This window comes from Mastigoproctus giganteus, chromosome 10 (genome assembly GCF_048544385.1).
Source record: "Mastigoproctus giganteus isolate SK-2022 chromosome 10, ASM4854438v1, whole genome shotgun sequence".
Taxonomy (NCBI): Eukaryota; Metazoa; Arthropoda; class Arachnida; order Uropygi; family Thelyphonidae; genus Mastigoproctus; species Mastigoproctus giganteus.
Window position 1 is genome coordinate 161,012,535 of NC_143584.1, and position 6,000 is coordinate 161,018,534.

General features: G+C 37.6%; 1 protein-coding gene across 3 annotated transcripts in view; it reads right to left on the reverse strand.

Annotated features, from left to right (window-relative positions):
* LOC150079426 (histone deacetylase 4-like) overlaps positions 1-1,854 on the reverse strand; it is a 352,480-nt gene extending 350,626 nt beyond the window's left edge. For all 3 annotated transcript variants that reach the window (XM_090383436.1, XM_090383431.1, XM_090383432.1), the window contains exon 1: positions 1,346-1,854. The gene's annotated coding sequence lies outside the window, so the exon portion shown is untranslated. The remainder of the gene's footprint in view (positions 1-1,345) is intronic.
* Positions 1,855-6,000: the final 4,146 nt, after the last annotated feature.

Sequence of the window (6,000 nt, forward strand, 5' to 3'; positions counted from 1 at the left end):
TAACTTGCCAATCGAAAAATAGCTTGTGCCGCTGTATTTATTCTCATCTTTTGATGCGTATTAACACACTCAAGTATGAATAGTTAAATAAAACAGTGATTTTAACGCTATTTTAGTTGTAAAATGATCTGGTGGATATCGGACTTTGAACACAGCTTAAAATATATGCTTTATAGAAGTGATTGGATACACATTAGTATTGTTTATTAAAAATTCAGTCCTTATATGCAAATATATATATATATATATATATATATTCTTTAAAAGAAAACATCGGTTTAAATGTATGTTTCCAAATTTTTGTCTATCAGACTTAGTTCCAGCATTTTTAGACTTCGAATTTCAATAACAGTGTAGTCCTGATTATTTCGTTGACAAGAAAATTGATCGATTTTTTTTTTTTTTTAACCAGTAAGTTACTAACGTGTGAGGAAACCAAGAGACTATAATTCACTTTAAAAGGGATATTAAAAGTGTAGCAGAACTTCTTTAACAATTCTAAAATCTTCGAAGCTTATGTCGGGTCGAGATATGGGCTTCCAAGATCGTGTAAAAAACAGCACGCGGTGAATAAAAATTATATGATATTAATGTCGCCTTAATCAACCACCAGGAGACAGATCTATTAAAATAAATAAATGTAACGGTGGCTCTGACCCCCCCGCTCTTAGCCTGCTTTTCCTCTCGCCTTCGAATCTGGTTCAATCAAAAAAAAAAAGGAGTACTGGTAAGAAAAGCTGCCAATTAAGACGCGAGAAAAAATTCCCACAAAGACTTTATCAAAAAATGAATCAAAACCTTTTAACTTAACTGGATGTGCTGTTTAGGAGGTGTTATGTTTTAAATACATCTAGAGATTCTCTAGACGATATTTAAGATTAAGATAGTTTAAAAGGTTTTCTTAAGCTTTAATTTCCTTAAAAATTCATCTCTAGCTTTAAGACTAATAGTGATCACCGATGGGATACTCGTACACATCTTTTCTATAAATAAAATCGTGACTGTTGTCTTATGCGCATCAACAGAAGCATCAAATTAAACCGGCAATCTAATCTTAAGTTATTTCAGCTACTGTAATCAAACGGGTAAACTGCGCTAAATAAATTCCTATTTCAGGAAGTGTATGCGTTTCAAGGACAAAACGATGCCCTGCAGCCTTTACGCCAAGGCTAGCTTACAGCCTAGAAAGTAATGCCGAGGACACTTTAGCGCTAATGAATAATCCGGCGTTCATTCGAATCCTCGCGCTACCAGAGTGTCGTGTTTAGAGGTAGATGCAACCGCATCTTTGCTTCCTATTCATTTTCAACTCGTTTTAAACACTGAGCACAAAAATGCAGCTTACCGATGTACAGTTTCCTATTTGCTTGCAGCCATGCCCGGGCGCTGTCACACTTGTTTGAAAGAACCAATGAAGGATGGGGAGGAACCGGAAATGCACGTGTTTGTCGGTCCTAAACACAACAGTATCGAGAAGTGGATGAAGATCTCCGCCTCATTCAAATGTCCAAGTATAGATCCAGTGGCGTTGAGGGGGGATGGTTGCGACAGAGGGGGGTGGCTCTCTGGGCTCCAGGTCTGATTAGATCCTCGCAGGATTACCGCTAGGCGAAGGTTGACTTCAATGTCTCCGGCAGTCTAAAACAACGCGCTTTTGACCTACCCATGACGGCAAGCGAGCGGTGCGAGCTTGCACCGAACCTTAAAAAAAGATGCACGCGCACACAGGGGCGAGCGCAACTGTCTCGCGCCCGCTGGAACCGCCTCTTTGCATTCGGAGCATCGCCGACGATTCAAAAAGATACGCAAGCGATGTCGACGACGGAAAACGGTGTTATTGGCGTGGCCCCTCGCTCGCTCGCTTCGGAGAACCAAAACAAACGCTCTCCTGCAGCTGTCGCAGTACAGGAGAACGTTAATGCCGCTGGAGCTGCCAAGAGACGCAAGTGCGCATGCGTTGTCGTAGAAACAGGAAAGCGGGGATCAAGAAGCTATTTTTAGAAACATGACAGTGCAGGAATAGCTTAGACCGGTCGCATGGATTCCCGACCACCGACTGGGTGGGTGGTGGGGGTACACAGTTAAGGGTACTCACGCACGCTTTCGAGAACGCGTTTTATGAGGTGGTGTAAGGGAGAAAAAAATTAGAAAAAAAAATACTTCGACTGGATTTTTTTTTTTTCCTTTCATTTTCGGATAGATGTAGAAAGTGAGCTTCATAAATAATGTTTCCCATTGGACGAATGCATTAGTGGGAGCGACATTTGAGGGCTGGATGCATTAATAATGAATCGCAGCGAACAGATGCTCTCAGGCTGTACGAAGTCGATGCGAATCCAGATGCATTAGTAATATTTACATTGAGTAGCGATGTTATTGAGAAATACAGTCGGTGGCCAAAAATTTCAATAATTCGTAGGCTTTCTTCCATTTTAAACTCCCTCCTCCCTTTCTCTGTTATGCATTTATTGAAAAAGTATAATAAAATTTAAATATTCGCTAGCACTCCGATCTTATTTATGCTTTAAATTCCAAAAAAAATTTAAATCAAACTAACAATCCGTTATAATTTTTTTAATTTCATTTACAATTACTATTTTAAATATTATACTTCCAATCTGACAGCCAAGGGCTTCAGCGATCATATTTTTAAAACTTAAAAAGTACAAAACTACCTTCAACCTCGCTTAACGACTGTAATGATTTTTTTTAATGACTAGGCTTAGCAAACAATCCCCCCCCCCCCCCACAAAGTTACCTAAAATACTCAAAATACGTTTTCACTCAAAGGTCTACCGCAACGCGGCTTTCTTTTGAGAAATTTTAGTGACGCTTAGCACGTGTTTAGTGCAGTTCATCGCTGGTTAGAAATACAGTATATTAAAGGGCAATGACCTTCACTGTTGGAATCTGCTATTTGTTTTTATTAATGGCAGTCGCACTGAAATTTGAGTAATCCGAATTAAACAAACCACGCGCTACCCTTATCACTTCCTTTCCACACGTATAAATGTAAAACTACAACTGAGTAGGTGGTTTCCTCTTTTTTTTTTCTTTTCATTAATTAATAGATTAATTATCAACGGATGAAGAAAAACACATACAAATATGTGCATACTGCTTTTTTTTTTTTTTTTGTTTTTAATAAACAGTCGCTGTTTGTAAGAGTGTTGTTTGTAAGCTATCGAAAAAATTCGAACTAGTATTACTACACGTTATATGACCATTTTACGTATAGCAATGTATTACTATACATAATAAACATGACAATATATCATATATCACATTTTGGGTATGGTAATATTTCACTGAATTATATATTTGAATATGCATCATATCCAGAAATATTTCTCCTCCTAGAAAGAACTATCGAAAAATTCTAATTAGTACTGCTATGAAAAAAAAAAAACTAAAAGTTCTAATTAGTTTTATCATACATCGTATGACGTATAGCAATATATTATTAACGTCACAGTTTTGGATATGGTATTATTATCATATCCAAAAATATTTATTTATTTTATTACTATATGTTTTTAATACGCTTGCCATCTAGAAGCGCTATCTAGAAGCGATTTCAAATCTAAAAAGCTATCGAAAAATTCTAACTATTATCATACAAATATAGGAAATATTTTATTATAAGTTCTATTATTATCATACGTATAGAATGTATAGTCACGCGACGTGCGAGAATATATCACTGCACATGACACGAGCATATGACGTATAGTAGTATACTTCACGTCACATTTATTTGTTTATTTTTTGGATATGATATTTTATTACTGTTCACGATGTACAGTAACAATATTATCATATCCATAAAAGCAATAACTGTATTTTAAAATAAGAGTCTAAGATAGTTGCAGTTAATTGGTATTTGTGGTAATTATCTGCCAAATTAAATAATTAAAGATCTCTAATGAGGCTCTTCATGTAATATATAATAGTTTCGCACTTATCACTAGTTAATATTGCCGTATAGGGCCAGCTATGGTCCAGTAGTTAGCGTGCTTGGCCATAAGTAAGGAAGGTTGTGGGTTCGGCCCCTCACGCTGCCCGGAATTTTCAGAATCAATCATTCCGGAAAAAATAATTTTACTTGTGTAATGACCTTGAACTTTGGTGACCACTGAGGTGTATCCTGAATGACGTGTCTGTTCGATCTAACGTGCTATCTGCCCTATTAGTTTTCTACAAGAGTTGCATGTTTCTGAAAGCTGATAAGCGACTTAATTAGCTCGTATCAATGAGGAATTAAACGTAACTATCAACCACGCAAATGAAAAAAAAAAAAAAAAAAAAAAAAAAAGATTGGGATTGCAATAATGAATAGGAGAAGAGAAGATTAAATTTATTCTACACGTGAGGCTGATGCTATAGATTAGTTGGATTATGATGATCGCAATTCATATTAAACAAAAATGAACGCAAGGGATTCACTTGAAGATTGTCAAACACACGTTCTTATTTCTCCGAAACATAAATCTGTGTTCCAGCAGGTGGAAATAGTTGACCAAAGAAACCCCCGCCAACCATTCCCATCATCAATACTTCCTGTGTCGTATGGGTGGGGCACTTCCTGTCAATAGACCAACGCCCAGTTTCTTTAGTTCCGTTCACTCCCATACATTGACCCATATTTCACCTGCCTCGCCATGACAAGGTCGAGGTGAAATGGCATGTGTTAAATACAGGTGCTTTTACAGGTAGGACATTACTAAGAGCAGCGTAAGAAGTTCGGCGTGGCCTTCCATGCTCTCAATACGCCAGCAAAGTCCCGAGGACAAAAGAAACCTTTTGGTTTTTTCCAGACCGGTTACCACGACAACAAAAAGACATTATTAAAGTTCGATATTGAGTGACGTACGTCGATTCTGTCGGAAGGGTGAAGTTTGAGTTACGTACGAGGTATAATAGGACAAGCGGTTACGAAGACAAATTTGCGTACAGGTGTGTGTCAGAAAGAAATAAGTTGAAGAGATCAGAATGGTCTGTTTTTAAACATCCACTCTTTTAAGCCTCTTTAATAAGTGGATTTAAAAACGCTTAAATGTCTTCATCGGATCGATTATTTTAAATGAGAAGTCATGAAAAGGCGAATAACTTCGAATAAAAGAGTGCTAGAGACATGAAATTTCCAAGTAACATTCTCTGTTCTTTGGAGTTATTTAATTTGTCATAAAAATGCTGAAAATTATCACCTTCGTGATCACAACATAACTGAGCACGGATCATGTTCGAAACACTGCCTGCAGTGTGTTAGGAGTAACGTTGGATGTGTTAGTTTTCAATACTACCCGAGTGCCCCGATTATTGTAGGCATTGTGCTTCACACAGCTCCACAAAAAGAAGTCTAATATTTATATGTGTGACCATACAACAAGTGATGTGGCTTATTGCGTTGTCTTGCTAAAACCACGCTTGAACAATCTCCTCCTCAGCGAGGAGTCCCAGGAATTCATGTTCCCTCTCAATATACTGCTGATTTCTGTGGAAAAGGCGGGCCCAGCAATCCAGCTGCAGATCATTGCATATTACATGATGTGCTGCATGGGAATTTTTTGTACACACACCATAGACAGTTGAAACTAGTCGTCTAACATCTGAGAGTATTCATCCACTCTTATCAGTTACCATGCACAGTAATGTCTGAGATTTCCACAGCTTGGTAGCAAACGTTGCTACTATGTCATTTACTGCGCACGCGTAGTTTTACAGGCTGTCGACAGATGGCGTGATCATGCGCAGAATAAATAATGGCATTTGTAAATTTCATGTCCTTGGCACTCTTCTGCTCAAAGTTATTCGCATTTTCATGAGCTCGAAGTCTCTCTGTTTAGAAAGATGGACAAAGGGCCGAATGTGCAGTCCTTTAATTAAACAATCATCGCGTCTTAAGTTTTATGAAATTTAAAAATAAAAAAAAATGATGCGAAACTTCATAAGTATTAGTAGTCGGGAGACCGTGCGTTTCTGCTCAAGGGTTAATACGCT